We start from the raw sequence: 18,109 nt of genomic DNA, 5'->3' as shown, positions 1-18,109 counted from the left end.
GATCATGCACAGAAGCAAGTTTTGTAACTTGAATGTACTTGATAAATGAAGACAGGCTCCTAAAGTATTTAACAATCAATTAATACAACCTAGACTACAACAAATACCATACTTAAAGAATATTAAATCCAACTTTTTTGAACACTTTATTTCCATGTATATATAGAGTTTTGGTTTTTTTTTTTGGTCTTTTGTGTACTTCACAGTCAGGAAAGCAAATGTTGCTTACCTGTAGCAGGTGTTCTCACAGGACAGCAGGATGTTAGTCCTCACATATGGGTGACATCATCAGGATGGAGCCCAATCACGGAAAAATTCTGTTAAAGTTTCCAGAACTTTGACTGGCCCCTACTGGGCATGCCCAGCATGGCACTAACCCTGCAGCCAGCAGGGGTCCCCCTTCAGTCTTATTTGAAAGCTACAGGCAGTGCAGAAAAATAAAATAACAAAACGTTACGAACCCAACACCGCGGGGCAGCGGGCGGGTTTCGTGAGGACTAACATCCTGCTATCCTGTGAGAACACCTGTTACAGGTAAGCAACATTTGCTTTCTCACAGGACAAGCAGGATGGTAGTCCTCACATATGGGTGAGTACCGAGCTGAGGATGTCCGAACATGCACCAAATGTACCCAACGGCGTGCAACAGGCACAACAACTGGGGTGGAATTTGGTAGAGGGCATCCTGAACCCCACCGGGCAGGCAGAAGGGTGTAGGTACGTCACGTTGGAAATAAGTTACGCAGGACAGACTGGCCGAAGATGGAATCTTGTCTCCTGGCTTTGTCCAAGCAATAATGGGCTGTAAAGGTATGGAGAGAACTCCAGGTGGCAGCCCTGCAAATGTCAGGAAGCGGCACCGATCGTAGGTGTGCTACTGAAGTCGCCATGGCCCTCACAGAGTGTGCTTTGACACGGTCTTGAAAAGGAATGCCTGCTTGCTGATAGCAAAGAGATATGCAGTCCACCAACCAGGAGGAAAGACTCTGCTTACCCACAGGTTGCCCTAATTTGTTGGGATGGAAAGAGACGAATAACTGAGTGCTCTTCCTGTGGGCAACTGTACGGTCTAGGTAAAATGCTAGAGCCTGTTTACAGTCAAGGGTATGCAGAGCCTGTTCCCCTGGATTGGAATGGGGCCTGGGAAAGAAGGTAGGTAGTATGATGGATTGATTAATGTGAACCTCCGAAACTACCTTGGGTAAAAATTTAGGGTGAGTGCGGAGTACCGCCTGGTCCTGCAGGAGTTTAATGTAAGGCGGATAGGTAACTAGGGCCTGTAACTCACTAACCCTGCGAGCTGAAGCGATAGCCAAAAGGAAAATCACTTTCCATGTGAGATATTTTAGGTCACAGGAGTGAAGAGGCTCGAATGGTGGTTTCATGAGCCGACCAAGAACCAGATTAAGGTCCCAAGGGGCCGGCGGACGTAAAGGTGGTTTCATATGGAGCAAGCCCTTTAAAAAGCGTGTTACGAGGGGTTGTACTGACATAGGAACATCCCCGACACCTTTATGGAAGGCGGCTACCGCACTGACATGCATTCTGATTGAAGAGGTCTTTAAACCTGACTCTGACAAATGCCAGAGATAGTCCAAAAACCTTGGGATTGGACAGGAAAAGGGATCAAGGGACTGCGAGGTGCACCATGATGTGTACCTTTTCCATTTATAGGAATAAGATTCTCTTGTGGACGGCTTCCGTGAAGCAATCAGGACACGAGAAACCGAATCTGAAAGGTTAAATGGTTGAAGCATTAACCTTTCAACATCCATGCCGTCAGAGACAAGGCCTGAAGATTGGGATGGCGTAGGCATCCGTTGTTTTGAGTGATCAGACGCGGGTCGGTTCCCAAGGGAATGTGCCTGCGGATGGAGAGATCCTGAAGTATTGGAAACCACACTTGGCGTGGCCAGTGAGGTGCTATCAGGATCATGGTTCCCTTGTCCTGACGTAACTTCACGAGAGTCTTTGAGAGGAGAGGAAGTGGAGGGAATGCATAGAGCAGACCGGTTGCCCACGAGAGGGAGAATGCATCTCTGGGCGGAGAGCGCTCGCTCCGAATGAGGAAGCAGAAATTGTCGACTTTGTGGTTCTGAGGGGACGCAAAGAGGTCTGTCTGGGGATAACCCCATTGTTGGAAGACGAAGTTCGCTACCAAGGGGTTGAGAGACCACTCGTGCGGTTGGAAGACACGACTCAGTTTGTCTGCCAAGACATTGTCCACTCCTGGCAAGTAGGTGGCCCTGATGTACAAGAGTGGGACCAAATCTGCGCAGCTTCCTGACACAGAAGGAAGAAGCCTGTGCCTCCCTGCTTGTTGATGTACCACACGGCCACCTGGTTGTCCGTCTTAATCAGGATAACGTGATTTGACAGGCGTTCCTGAAAAGCCCTGAGAGCATATCGCATTGCTCGAAGTTCCAGGATGTTTATTTGATGTTTGGCTTCCCCTGGAGACCAAGACCCTTGTGTCTGTAGATTGTTCACGTGAGCTCCCCACCCAAGGTTGGAAGTGTCGGTGGTGAGAATGAGTTGAGGATCTGGCACTTGAAAGGGCAGGCCCTGGAGAAGATTGTTGTGATTTTTCCTCCAGGCGAGAGACAGACGGAGTGAGTCGGTGATGTGGACAATGGTCGACAGAGGCTGAACAGCCTGAATCCAGTGACCTCAGAGTCCAATGCATGAGCCTCATGGCCAGGCGGGCCATTGGTGTGACATTGACTGAGGACGCCTTGTGTCCTAAAAGGACGAGGAATTGGCGAGCTGTTGCTGTATGCTGAGACTGCAACTGGTGAGCGAGAGACACGAGGGTTAGCGCTCGTTGTTCAGGTAGAAAGGCTTTTGCCTGCAAGGTGTCCAAGTCTGCTCCAATGAAGGACAAGGTTTGAGATGGGGCTAAATAGGATTTTTCGTAATTGACGAGAAATCCTAGCGAAATTAGAGTGTGTAGGGTCAAATTGAGGGACGACCGAGCGGCTTGCTGGGTTGGAGTCCTGATTAACCAGTTGTCCAGATAGAGGTAGACGTGAACACCTTCTTTCCTGAGAAAAGCTGCGACAACCACGAGACATTTGGTAAAGACTCGTGGTGCCGATGCTAGGCCAAACGGAAGCTTTGGGCCTACTAAAAACCTGAGGTACTTGCGATGAGCTGGAGTTATCACAATGTGTGTGTATGCGTCCTGAAGGTCTAGAGAGCAGAGCCAGTCTCCGCTTTGCAGAAGAAGAAGCGAGCCCAAGGTTACCATCTTGAACTTTTCTCGCTGGAGGTACTTGTTGAGGACACGTAGGTCCAGAATTGGACGAAGCCCCCCGGATTTTTGGGGGATCAAAAAGTACCGGGAACAGAACCCCAGGTCTTGCTGCGAGAGTGGGACGGGTTCTATTGCTCTTAACTAGAGAAGGGAAATCTCCTGCTCCAGAAGGACAGAATGATCAGATACTCTCCATGCTTGCAGAGGTGGTGAGTCCGGTGGAAGAGCAAGAAAGTTTAGGTGGTAATCCTGAGCAATGATGCTAGCACCCATTGGTCGGTTGTGATTGATTGCCACATGCCATGAAAGTGGCACAATCGACCTCCCACTGGTATGTTTGGCAGAGGAATCAGACTGCTGCTCTCCAAGTGAAAGTCAAAAACCTGAAGCAGGTCCTGGCTGGGGAGCTGCTTGCGGCTTTTGCTTTTGGGCCTGGCGAGGCTGAGGTTTTTGAGAAGGTCTCGTAGCTCAGGACCTTGCTGGTGGAGGATAGTACTTCCTTGGATGGAAGAATGACTTCTTAGAGTCCTTCCCTAAAGGGCTGTCTTAAGGGGAAGTCGGAAGGTATCGATGAGAGCTGTTTAAGGGTCTCATGATGGTCCTTCAATTCAGCCACTATTTGCTGGATCTGTTCGCCGAACAGATTGTCTCCTACACATGGTAGGTCAGATAGCCTGCCTTGGACTTCTGGTCAAAAGTCAGAAGATTTGAGCCAGGCCCATCGTCTTGCCGAAATGGCAGCTGCAGACACTCTAGTAGAGGTGTCAAAGATATCGTAAGCTGTTCTTATCTCATGCTTTCCTGCCTCAAATCCCTTGCTGACAAGGATTTGAAGCTGTTGTTGGAATTGGTCAGGCAGAGAAGTCCTGTATCTGCTTGAAAAGGACCCTATTGTATTGGGTCATGTACAGCTGGTAAGCAGCAATTCTGGAGATGAGCATGGCCCCTTGGAACACTCATCGACCAATATTGTCTAGGAACTTGTGTTCCTTAACAGGAGGGGTAGATGAGTGAGGCTTTGTCCTTTTTGCTTTCTTTTGAGCCGATTCCACCACAACCGAGTGGTGGTCGAGCTGAGATTTTTGAAAGCCGAGGGCTGACTGTACTAAATAAGTAGTGTCAGCTTTTCTATGGACTGGGGCAATGGATCCAGGATTTTCCCAGTTCTTTTTGAGGAGCTCAAGAAGAACTTGATGAATGGGAATAGAAGTGACCACTTTAGTGGCATCCAGGAATTGGAGGAGCTCCATCATCTGGTGCCTATCATCCTGCTCCGTCTGAAGCTGAAAAGGGACCAACTCAAGACATTTCCTTCACAAAATTAATGAAAGAGAGGTCCTCTGGAGGAGAATGCTTTCTACTTTCAGTAGGAGAGGGAGGTGAAGGTAAGTCATCGGTGTCTGTGGAAGTATCATCACCCCAGGTGTCATAAGGATCAGCAGACTGACCTATAGGACTAGAAGGGGGTTGGATATCCGAAGGCCCCGGCTGAGGCTCCGAGAAAATCGAAGGAATCGCCGGGGGCACCGTGGACGGCCTGGAAGACATTGGTGCCGGTATCAAAGGCATCGATGGCGCTGATGTGCATATCGCCTCCGATGAATGAATCGGTGGAGAGGGACAAATTGGCATCGATGGCTGAGGCAATACTCCCGAAGGAGGAATGCGGAACGGTGTTTCTCCTCCCGATGAAGCTGTCAACGGGGAGTGCACCGGAGCCATCAGAGACCCGGGAATCACCGGTGGAAGGGCGGACATGAGCGACTCCATCCAGGATAGCAGCGGTGCCAGCTCTGCTGCCATCGGGTCAGTGACCAGTTCCATTCTCGGTGCCGGTGGAACCTGGAGCCGTTGCATTGCCTTGTCGATGGCCTCCTGGACCAGCCGATCCAGTTCTTCCCGGAGACCTGGAGCAAGCAGCCCTGGCTCCGTGATGGAAGAGGGAGGCGGAGGCACAGTTGGAGTGACCACCTTTACAGGCGGAATCGAGACTCCCAAACCCTGATCGGGTGAGGGTGGCCTCGATGTCCGGGTCGTAGGAATGGTCTGTGCCATTCCTGGACGGGGCTTCTTCGATGGTGAGGTAGATGATTTCGCTCCCTCGACCGTCCGAGACGTTGTCGATGGCGATGTTTCTCCCTACGATCCCCTCGATCTTGAGGGGGAGTAACGGGAGTCGATGACCGTGAAGTCGTCGATGGCGGACGATCACCAGATGGTGGTTGATGTTGGTGTGACTTCAATGGTGCCGGTTCCAAAGTCGTCGATGCGATGGACGGCGTCGGGGTGTGAGCACGGAAGAGGAGTCCCATCTTCTCCATTCTGGCTTTGCGACCTTTTGGTGTCATGAGGGCACATTTGGTGCAAGTCAGGACATGATGCTCACGGCCTAAACACATTACACAGACTCCATGAGGGTCTGTGATAGACATGGTACGAGTACAGTCTGGGCACCGATGAAACCCCGACGCCATGGCCATAGAAAAAAACGGCGCCGCGGTACGGTCGACGGCCAGTAGGCCGCGAGGGCGCAACTTGATGGTAATCGACGAAAGACGGTCAAAAAACTTACCGGAGTACCGCGGCCTGAGAAAGTTAGATGAGGGACCCCTGTGGGGCAATTTAAATTTAACTCCGTGAGGAAAATTCCTCTCAGGAATCTCTTCAGAGCTCCTAAACCGCGAGGCTACTGCTGCATGGAAAAAAGAAGACTGAAGGGGGACCCCTGCTGGCTGCAGCGTTAGTGCCATGCTGGGCATGTCCAGTAGGGGCCAGTCAAAGTTCTGGAAACTTTGACAGAAGTTTTCCGTGATTGGGCTCCATCCTGATGATGTCACTCATATGTGAGGACTACCATCCTGCTTGTCCTGTGAGAACATTATTTACTTATGTTTAGACTGAGTTCACATTTTTCATTGATAGCTCAAGGACAGTTGCACTCAGGTACAGTAGGCACTGCCACAGAAGGCTTACAACTTAATAGGCCTATGTAATAAGGTACACTCAGCAGTGCGTACATGTAAATGCATGGTTGGGTGTACATTATTAGATGTACAACTTTACTCCTAATTTAACGAGTTTACTGCACAAATGTGTGCACAATTGTAAAAATATGTTAAATTAGCATTCCTCCATGTAAATCTCATATTAATCAAGGCATTAGCTATTATTCCCCAATGCAGATAGGTGTACAGGCTTAACTCATGTTTTCTTAATGCTAGACAGTAAAGTTTTGGGGGCTAGTATAAGTCTATGGAGTTGAACCAGAATTCATGATGCAAGGGTCCTGCACTCTGGATTTAAGTGCAGAGAACATTTGTGCACAAAACATGTTTTGTGCTGAAAATATGGTTTATGCATTATCAGCATATTTGTGCACACACTTTCAGGTTAGCAAGCTTTTTTTTTTAAAACTCCCGATGCATTAACATATCATTCACTTACTGCATCAGAAACTAACTCATAAGAACATAAGATGTGCCATGTTGGGTCATACCAAAGTCCCTGAAGCCCAGCATCCCTGCTTCTAAAAGTGACCAGTTCGGGTCACAAGTATCCAGTGGATCTATTTATCACTCCCAGGAATAAGTGGTGGCTTTCCCAAGTCTACTTGACCAATAATCATTTATGAACTTTTCCTCCAGTAACTTGTCCAGACATATTTTAAACTTCAAATGCTAGTTACCTTGACCACATCCTGTTAACACTCCCTGTTAATAAAGTTTGTTTTTTTTTTTTCAATATATTTTACTTTTAAGTTAACTCGTTAACCATATATAATTACCAAGTTAATTATTCTGTTTCAATACACCGTTTCATTATAAGCAAGTTATATGTTCCGAGTTAAATTAATTCTACTATGTTTCAATGTACTATGTCATAATTTGGCTTGCCTTATGACATGTTTTATGTAAACCGATGTGATATGCCAAATCGAATGTCAGTATAGAAAAGCAAATAAATAAATAGCAACAGATTCACCAGCTTGAAGATGTGTTAACTGAAAAAATACTTATGATTTGTTTAAAATCTGGTTGTTAGTTTCAATGCATGTTCTCTTTTTTAGAATTATCTAAAGGGGTAAATAACCATATCTGGTCCACCCCACTGATGATTTTATAAACTTCTATCATATCCTCACTTAGTCAGCTCTTTACCAAGCTGAGGAACCCTAATCTGTTTAGCCTTTCTTCACAAAGAAGCTGTTCCATCCCCTTTAGTATGTTTTTTGTCCTTTGTGTACTTCTCTAATTCCTTTATATCTTTTTTGAGATGGGGCAATCAGAGCTGCACACCCTACTCAAGATTCAGTTGCACCATGGATCAATAAATAGGCATTATGATATTCTCCATGTTATTCTCTATTCCTTTCCAAATAACTCCTAACATTCTACTTGCTTTTTAGAACACACTGCGCTGAGGATTTCAACATGTTGTCCACAATCACTTTGATTCCTTTTCCTTAGTGAATATTACTAAAAAGGAACCTAGCACTGTGTACCTGTAGTTGTGATTATTTCTCCCTATGTTCATCACTTTGCACTTGTTCACATTAAATTTCAGCTATCTTTTAGAAGTCCGGTCTCTTAGTCTCTCAAGTTCCTTCTGCATTTCCTCACAATCTGCTGTGGTTTTAACAACGTTAAATAATTTTGTGTTATCTGCAAATTTGATCACCTCCCTCGTCCCAGTACTGATTCCTGAGGCACTCAAATATTGACCTTTCTCCATTCAGAAAAATGACAGTTTAGTCCTACTGTCTGTTTCTAGTCTTTTAACCAGCTGAAAGACTCTTCCTTATTTTCCTTATTTGGGTTGCTTTCCATTTTTTGAAAGATGTCCTTTTGGCTTTAATTGCCTTTTTCACCTCACCATTAAACAATGCTGGTAGTCATTTGGACTTCCTTCAACCTTTTTTAATGCATGGAATATATTTTATCTGGGCTTCCAAGATGGTGTTTTTAAATGTCCACATCTGATGCAAACTTTGAACTTTAGCAACCGCTTCTTTTAGTTTTTTCTAATTTCATTTTATCATAATCTCCCGTTTTAAAATTAAATGCTAGTGTAGTAGCTTTACTTCATATCTGCTTTCCAGCGATTATGTCAAATTTAACTGCATTATTATCATTACCTCCAAGCAGATCCACCACCTTTACTCCTTGTACATGTCCTGCATGCCACTGAGAACTAAAGCGGTCCCAGCTTGTCATTTCCATGACTAGCTGTTGTATAAAGCAGTTATTTATGACATCTAGGAGCTTTACTTCCCTAGTATGTTCTAAAGTAACATTTACCAAACCAATATTGGGGTAATTTAAATCTCTTATTATCAGTTTTATCACCCTAAATAATCTGTTAGCATTTTACAGTCTATTTCACCATCCTGGCCAAACAGGCAATAGTATATTGTACTCTTCCCTGACATGCAAACATTTTTTAGCAAAAGAAAATGTATGCCGAAGCACAGTGCACATTTTTTCTCCCGTCTCATTAAATCTGGTTCCAAGTTTGAATCTGAGGAAATGGAGGGTGAAGTGACTTGCTAAAGGTCACAAGGAACATTAGTGGAAAAAGCAGGAATTTGAACCCTGGCTTCCCTGATTCTCAGCTTGTTACTCTAGCCCACTAGGTTATACATCCTTTAAGAGATGTCCTCTAAAGATATAAGCTCACCATTCACAAAACTGGGTCATGTGCTGAGTGGAACATTTCTAGTAAAGCCTGAGTCTCTATTCAGCACGTACAGGATTTCTGACACTGCGGCTTTCCTGCAGCTCCTCTCAGTTCTCAATCAGCCAGCTAAGGGTAGGGACAGAAGAACTCCTACAGGGAAAGTGGGTGGGTTTAAGTCACTGGTGAACTTCTCTCTTCAGAGAACACTGGTTGTAGGTAAGCAACTTTGTTTTATCTGCAGTTCAATCACACAAGTAAAATGGCCTAACTAAAGATTATCTTCAGTAAAACAATGGGAGAAAATGACATCAACCAACAGAGGGCAAAAAACATTCTTGGTGAAAGATCCCCCCCCCCTTTTTTTTTTAACCAATTGGCTTTCTTTCATTTATTTTTTTTTCCATGTATAGTTTATTCCAAACAGTAGTATACAGTACATATAACCAAATATCAAACAGATAAAAAACACAGACTGATCATATACATAGATAATACTACAAAAGTATATAACATGTACCCTATTCCAAAACATTATACACAAATATAGACATGCCACTCACCCCTGCCCCCTCCCCCCCCTTATTAACTTCCCCATCAAGAAATCTCTGGCAACTACATGAACACCTTGCAAGGTCCTCAAACCGTACTTTGTAGTGCCCACCAAGGTTTTATTAATAAACAGCAACTACCTATCGCAATAAACAATACAAGCAAGGATTCCAAACCCCACAACACATTGTTGAACTCCATGATCAAATGCGATGCAATGCTAATGACCAAACATACTTGGGTAAGAATCACAGGGTAGGAGCAATATTACAGCATCTATCTCCTAGATAACTCTGCATGGTGACAAAGCCATTCAATATAAAATCCCCATATTTTTTCAAATTTGGTTAAAGAACCCACCCGCTTTGCTTTCAATAGGCGATTTCTCCTTTAGCAGCTAACAAAACTTGTGTAAAAAAATGTATACTCTAAATCAGTTTGTGACTGTGTTGGCATACCTAAAAAACAATTTCGGGTCCCATGTCACTGAACTCCCTGTAATATCCCGAACCATACAATATCCTCCCATAACTGTTGTACCTTGGTGAACTCCCACCACATATGAAAAATCGTTTCCACCTCCTCACAGCCCCGCCAACAGCCCTCTTGTATAGTTGAGAACATTCTATAGAGCTTGACAGGAGTTAAATTCCATCTAAAAAAATTGTATACCTCGTCTCCAGCAAGGCAGCAGATATTGAGCATTTCTTCACAGCCAGGAAACATTGATCCCACTCCTCGTCTGCCAAAGGAGCACGTAGATCCCTCTCCCAAGCTCTTAAATGAGCGGGCTTAGCCTGCAGATCAGCATTCAGTAACCCATAAATTTTAGAAATGGGCTTGCATATCTTGTCAGCATGCTCACAGAAACTCTCGAAAAGTATTTTAAGATCCTGAGTGACCTGTTTTTGGTTTATAAAATGCCATAGCTGAACTAATGCAAACCCATCCCTACGTTCCAAAGAATATTCCTCCTGAAGAACGGAGGAGGGTAAAACACCATTTCCATCCCATAACTGCCCCAATCTAGTCACCCCTAAGGCTGCCCATCGAGAGCTGCAAAATTTATTTCCTGAGGGAAATTCTTTCAGATAAAGAAAAGTAGTAAAATGATAAAACTCTCCTTTCCCCACTAAAGCTAACCTCCCCTTTTTCCATATCTGCAAAGTTGTACGAGAATAAATAGAGAGATCATGCAACTGGGACACCATCTTTGTCCACACCCTCATTTCTAGTGAGTAATTTCCAGCCCAGTGACCTTGAATTGCCACCCAAGGTTTTATACGCCCAAGCCCTATGTGAATCTATAAGAGCCCTAAGCTGGGAGGCTGCAAAATACCCTAGTTCCCCCCTCTCAGTTTAGATTGACAGAGCACAGTCTTGGACACCCTCGGGGGCCTCCTCCTCCAAATAAAGCTAAAGATCCTTTTCTGCCATGCCTTCAACAGGGAATCAGGAATCATCAGGAGGGTTTGAAAAAAAGTAGCAAAATCTTGGTAATATATTCATTTTTACTGAGGTGATCCTACCCAACCAAGACAGTCCTAGGTGTTTCCATTTATCCAAATCACAGAAAATATTCTTAACTAACGGGATCATAATTGAGAAAAAATAAACTCCTTACTGGCCCAATGCGAACTCTCAGGTACTTAACCCATGTTTTAGCTATCTTAAATGGGAACACAGAACTCAAACTTTGCATACACTCTGACGAGGCAGAAATATTCAAAATTTCCAATTTATCCTCATTCACCTTGAATCCTGCATACTTCCCAAAGCCCCGCATTTCCCACAACACTCAGTCCAAGGACTCTGCAGGTGACTCCAGTGGAAACAAAATATCATCTGCGAAGAGTCATCTTATAATTTACTCCCCCAATACCTATACCTCTAATTTGCCCTTCCCTTCATATGCATTCCGCAAGAGGTTCTAATGAGTGCGCAAAAAGCAGAGGGGATAGCAGGCATCCCTGGCGAGTGCCACATCTTACTGCAAAACTTTTTGTGTATCCCCCCATTAATCTTAATGCAGGCCTATGGCATAGAGTACCAGTTTCTGAATCCAAGAAACAAATTTGGACCCTAGCTGAAACTTTTCCAAACCCGAAATAAATAAGACCAGTTAACCTGGTCAAAAGTCTTTTTTGGCATGGACAGCCAATAATATTGCAGGTATCTCCTGGTGCCTAGCCCACCAAATCAAATTAAGAACCCGGCGGACATTGTCAGATGCCAAACATCCAGGACCAAACCCAGACTGATCGTCATAAATCAATCCAGGAGCAACTAAGCTCAGCCTGTTAGCTAGTACTTTGGCTAGTATCTTCAAGTCTATATTTATAAGAGATATAGGGCGATACAATCCATAAAGAGTCACACCTCTGCCCGGCTTTGCCAAAATAGTAATGCCTGCTACATTCTCATTAATTGGGAGTTCCTCAGCCACACAAAGAATTAAACATCGCAACCAATGGTCCTACCAGGACTGAACAGAATGTTTTGTAAAACTTGTCCGTGAAGCAGTCTAGTCCTGGAGATTTTTTATCTTCAAATTCAGAGATAGTCTGCAATATTTCCTCAGCTCTGATATCATTTAGTAGTCCCTTGCATTCTTCCGGAAGCACCGGCAAAGAGACATCCTTAAGATATTCATCCAACTCAACTCCTTCCAACTCACTCTCAGAGTAAAGCTCTTCAGAAAAATTTAGGAAACGTTGACCAATCCTCTCAGTGTCATAAATAAATGTCCCATCCCTCTCTTTAAATTTTATTAATATGATTCTGAGTTGCCCTCTCTTTTAAGCGCCTGGCTAATAATCTGCTGGATTTATGCCCAAACTCAAAAAACACCTGTTTAGATAAATCCAACTGATGGGCTATCCTGTCTAGGTACAACTCCCTCAGTACCTGCCTGGTTCGTTTCAAGCTACTCCCTACTTTGGGGTCTAAGGTGCGTTATGCACCAATTCCGATTTAGCAATGTGTTGTAATAATTACAATCAGGGTTTTCCCCTATCACGTTTAATATAAGTGGCTCTAGAAATCAATTTACCCTGTTCTACAGCCTTCATACAAGCTCAAAGAGTAACTGGAGTACAATCCCTGGACTCATTTTCTAAAAATTATTCCTGAATCTCTGACTCCAACTGATTTTTGTATTGGTCATCATCTAATAAACTATCATTCAGTTTCCAGAATTTCCTGCTGTCCCGAGATTGAGAAAAACCCAGAGATAACCAGACAGGTGCATGATCCGACAATGTTATAGTACCTTTATCCTCATCAACAGACCTATCCCACCAATGTTCTGTCAATTAAAAAATATTCCAATCTAGAATATGATAGATGAGCTTTGGAGAAAAAAGTATAATTACAACAAGTCTGGTTTTTAAGACGCCAAATATCTATTAAACCCCTATCCAACATTAAATGTTTAAGGGCTCTCTGGAAGGAACAAGAACCTGTAGACTCCCGTTTAGAGTTTTCCAGGAATGGATATTGGAGAAATTACTTACATGATAATTTTGTTTTCCTTAGTGTAGATAAATGGACTCAGGACCAATGGGTATAGTGTACTCCTGATAGCAGTTGGAGACAGATCAGATTTCAATCTGATGTCAGCCCTGGTACATATACCCCTGGAGGAAGTGCAGCTCTTCAGTATTCTCCTTGAAAAGCATAGTGGATATATGTATGACTGAATAACTTGATTAACTTTATAACTTGGTTAACTTGATTAATTTGAACTGGATGAATTGGCTATAGCTGGAGACCACCAGTGCCCTCAACCGAGAAACGTTGACACCCGGTAGGGTGGGTGTCCTAAATGAAGGAAAGCATGGCTTACTCTTGAATCACTTGCTCCCGGGGATGTCCCCCGAGAATTGTATGAGTAACGGCAGCCGTAGGTGGAATGCTGAGTATCCTTATGCTGTGCGACTCTAATGTGGCATGCTGGGCAAAGGCCCTGTGCTTTGAGCTTCTTTTCAGGTGGTGCCATGGCTTGTGCGCGTACAATACAGTTGTGCGCTCCGGTGTGCGAAGTTGCGGGCGTAGGTTTGGTGTGCACGAGTAGAGAGATGTGCGCGCTGTTGTGCGCACGGATCGAAATATTGTGCCCGGCACAGTGAATGCGTGGCTATGCGCTTCGCTTGTGCGCCCAGTACTTCTGTGCGCGACGTTGTGCGCACAAGGTATTTGTGTGCATGGCTCGCCTCTGTGCGCATGCATCGAGACGGCAGACAGGGCGGCGAACAGGACCAAAATGGTGACGGTGACCAGACGGACAATATGGTGACCACCTCGGAGGGTCTCCATGTGGGAGGACCCTCGGATCTGACCGGGGTCTAGCCCTGCTGGGGCCGATCAACCCGGTGGCACTGGTTCCGGCCGGCGACCTGTGTGTCTCCTCGAGCTTCGGAGACCGGAGACTTTCAATAGATTTCTACCTTACCTTGTCTCGGCATTTCCCAGTTTCGTTCCGGGTGGTCTCCGGCTGCGGGGGGGGGGGGGGGGGGGGGAGGGAAAATACCTTCACCGCTGCGCTCGAGGTTGCACCCGCTGCCTCTCAGCCTCACCCGATGTCGGGGGCTAGGTCCCCGCTGAGGGTCGGCCACCGGACAGAGGCTTACCTCCGAGGGATCGTGGAAATCACCTCAGGAATCTCGACTGGGGGAGGGACCCAACGGGTGTCACAGCAGGAGAGGGGGGCTCGTCTGTAGAGGTAAGATTTCTTTGGTAAAATTTACTCTAACGCTGTGCTAGCGTGCATAGAGCCCCTAACTGCTATGGAGACAGAAAATACTGAAGAGCTGCACTTCCTGCAGGGGTATATGTACTAGGACTGATGTCAGATTGAAATCTGATCCATCTCCAACTGCTATCAGGAGTACACTATACCCATTGGTCCTGAGTCCATCTGCTACACGCTAGGAAAAGAGTAAGTTTAAAGTCCCCTTCATTAATTAAATGACCCTCTGCACAATCAGACATTAGCTGCAAAATTTTGTAAAAGAAAGCACTCTGCCCAGTATTGGGAGCACATACATTTACCATAGTGAATAAAATGTTATTAAGAATCAGCTTTAATGCAATGAATCTTCTCTCAACAACTTTTAATGAAGCCTGAATATCAACCACCACTTGCTTAGATAATAGGATTCCCACTCCACAATACTTATGTCGTACTGAGGCTGAAGCCAGGAAATAAGGGAACTGCTGAGATTTAAGCAACCCCTCTTTACACCTTCTGAAATGCTTTTCCTCACAAAAAGCTACAGAAGCCTTCAAAAGATCCAATTCTTGAAAAAATAAACATTGCTTGCCTGGTGAATTTAGCCCTTTAGTATTAAGTGAGATTAATTTTAAAGTATCCATGATAATGTTTCACCCATCACCTCCATTATCCCCTTATAACCCCTGATAAGCCTAGTCACCCTATCCAAATTCCACACAAACTGACCCCTAAGCCCTGGAAAATGGTATTGCCAGTTAATACTCACATAATCCTTCCCCTCGCGTCCTGCCCCATCCCACCCTAAAGCACACCACCACCCCATGCAGTGGCCAATCTCCTCCATAAGGAATGACGCCATCAAAAAGCCATGGCACCCCCAACTCTCCCCCGATCAGCAAATCAACAGAAATATCAAAACATGATATGCTGAAATCTTCCTTCCCCCTAATAAACTGAAACACCCCCTCTTCACTATGCACAAAAAAGATTATATCATAAGCAAAGATGCCCCTCAACTAAACCTCAGTACAGTCATGTTAGGTCATCTTGTGAGAGAGATAATTGCACAATCGATCTGCTGGGTTGATGCTTCAGCCAACGACCAGCATTGGCCACTCTCTGCCATTTAGAGGGGGGACATGCCCGCTTGCAACTGCCTGTTGGAGCTTGAAATCTGTGGAGCCTTAGCAACATCTATTCCAGACACCTTCAAAATATCCACTGCTTCAGCCACCGTGCGTACTTTAGAGATCACGCACTTGATGGTAAAGCAGAGTGCAAATGAGAATAGCAAGTGGTAGCACACATTGCGGTTGCGGAATTCTGTTAAAATACCCTTAAATTCCCTTGGGGCGTAACCAAGATGGCCGACTAAGAGGCAGCAGCTCCCGGACGCTCCGATCATTTCTGAATTACTTGGTTATTATTGCCGCTTTTGCTTTGAAAATGCCCCACAAAAGAAAAGGCAAGGTGAGGGTATACCCATCCGAACCCTCCCTACCTTCTGACCAGAGGCTAATCCGGGAGTATGCGACATCCGTGGCGCAGGCGGCGGCTCCCGCGGGTGGAGGGGCTAGAGGAGAGCCCATTTCACCGGGAGAGATATCTTTAAGCCTGCCGAACCCGAAACACGCGCAGCAAGCTTCCTCCCCAGAACCTCCTGAAGCTACTGGTGAACCCCGAGGAAACTCGGTTGGAGGAGACCAGTCGGTGGGAGCCGAAGGAGTTGGTTCTGGGGCAGCGACGACATCAAACCCCATAAAGCTGAACGGAGCAGTTGGAGAAGGTGGAAGAATGGTGGATATAATTGAGAGAGTGGATTCGACTTCTAGAGCTAATGGGGTGAGTCAGAACGCTTATCGGATTGAAAAACCCGCGATTGTGACTTTAGACTCCCTATGGGAGCTTATGGCTGGAATGGACATTAAGATACAGGAGCAATCTCATAAATTACAAGGAGTCTCTGCCAAACTGGACATTGTAGCCCACGACCACCAGCAAATATTACAGGAACAAGGATCCACTATCCAAAGGATTGAGTTGGAGGTTAAAGATTTAAAAGAAGTTTCAGCAGCATTCTCTAGGGAAAGGCTTGCTACATTACGTAAAATGGAGTTTCTTGAAAACTCTCTCAGACATTTGAACCTTCGTTTATTAAATTTTCCTGTGATAAAGGATGAACAATGCCTAGTAACAATTAAGAAATACCTGGGAGAATTTTTAAAAATCCCCCAGGAGAAAATTCCTGTGATAAAAAAGATATTACATCTTTCTCAGAGGCAAAGTACACCCAGAATAAGTGTTTTGGATAATATGGACAATCTGACGCAGTATTTAGAGGCATCAGAAATAGAGGTCGCCAGAAGAGAGACTCTCTTAGTGACTTTCATTTCAGAAGAAGATATAAACTTGATTATGCGTAATTACTATAAAAACTTACGGGTACCTTTCTGTGGGGACTTGGTAAGGATATTTCCTGACCTTGCCAAAGCCACCCAGGTGAGGCGTAAAGCATTTCTTCAAATGAAACCCAATGTATTATCTTTGGGAGCGAGTTTCATTGTGAAATACCCGTGTAAGTGTGTTATAGGCTGGCGTGGGTCTACTTACATTTTCTTTGATATACCACAGTTGAGAGAATTCCTGAGTTCTAAATGTCCAATGACAGTCGAAACATCTATGGAGGGCTAGTAATTATGAATGTCTACTCTTGGTTGGCTATTGTTTGAATTAGAATTTCCATATAGATTACTCCTCTGATTACTGCACGCCCCCCAAAATATTTTCCTCTATAATGTGATTGTGCAAAACTAAGAGTTAAAATGTTACCTTTAATGGAAATTGTGTTTTCCTTTGTATTTCATTGTAAAAGCACTTAAATTTCTGTATGACAAAGAAGGATTTGTTATTATAATTTGAAAAATTTAATAAAGAATAAATTAAAAAAAAAATACCCTTAAATTCTCTCCTCTTGCATATAGTAATGGAGGATGTCCTGGAAAATCTCCACTCTACAGCCCTTCCAGCTGATGGGTGCACGCCGCCGCGCTGCTAGCACCACCTTCTCCTTGACTTGAAACTCATGAAAGCAGGCAACTATAATCTCTTGGCAAATTACCTCGAGGGGCCCCCAATACCCAATGAGCATGCTCTAGCTGTACTTTTGGAATTAGTCTCTTGATTTCCTGAGCCAAGCAACTGCATGCAAATACTGTCCACCACCTGGAATCAGTCTCCAAAACTCCTAGCTCTCTGGAACTCCTCGAAACCGCAAATTAACTCTTTGCACCTGATTTTCTAAATCTTTCAGCTGATCTTGCAGCTCCTCCTGAGACTAGTGCAGTGTGGCCCTAGTGCAACAGAGTGAGCTAACCATCCTGACATAACCGATTTGGAATGCATGGAACCTCTGTTACCTCTGAACTCGAAGTTGTGCATTGAGGAATTGTGACAATATGTTGGAGCCTTTGCTCCAGATTTGGTGCTTGCTGCCTTTGGCTCTCATCACAAGTTACTGGAGCCCTCTCAGATTCACATGGGGAGATCAAGACTTGGCTCAACACTTAAGCTTGTTCTTGGAGCAAAGCTCTGGAGAGACAGAGAACATCTTTGTCAAGGCCTGGCTACCAATGCGACTGTAGTTGGCTCCCTGGAAAATGTCAAGCTTTTAATGCTAGCTTCCCGAAGACGGACTGCAGCATACCAGCAAGGATGGCACAGAGTATGTCTTTCCAGGAATGAACTACTCTGTGTGATATCACAGCGCAGATACCACAACCATCTGTGTTGAGGTCCTTCCCCAAGGCACATGTAGCACATTTTGTGAGAGTCGATAATGGACATTTTTCGTGCGCACTTGGAACAAATGTGAAATCACCGGTTTGCTTCTTTGC

General features: G+C 44.8%; 1 protein-coding gene across 1 annotated transcript in view; it reads right to left on the bottom strand.

The window, feature by feature from the left end:
- The window catches only part of CUL1 (cullin 1), a 359,727-nt gene that overhangs the window by 133,254 nt on the left and 208,364 nt on the right, over positions 1-18,109 (bottom strand). The gene's annotated exons all lie outside the window — the stretch shown is intronic.

The sequence above is a fragment of the Rhinatrema bivittatum genome, chromosome 2 (assembly GCF_901001135.1).
Source record: "Rhinatrema bivittatum chromosome 2, aRhiBiv1.1, whole genome shotgun sequence".
Classification (NCBI taxonomy): Eukaryota; Metazoa; Chordata; class Amphibia; order Gymnophiona; family Rhinatrematidae; genus Rhinatrema; species Rhinatrema bivittatum.
The sequence above is the reverse complement of the archived record's forward strand: the minus strand, read 5'-3'. Positions and strand labels throughout refer to the sequence as shown.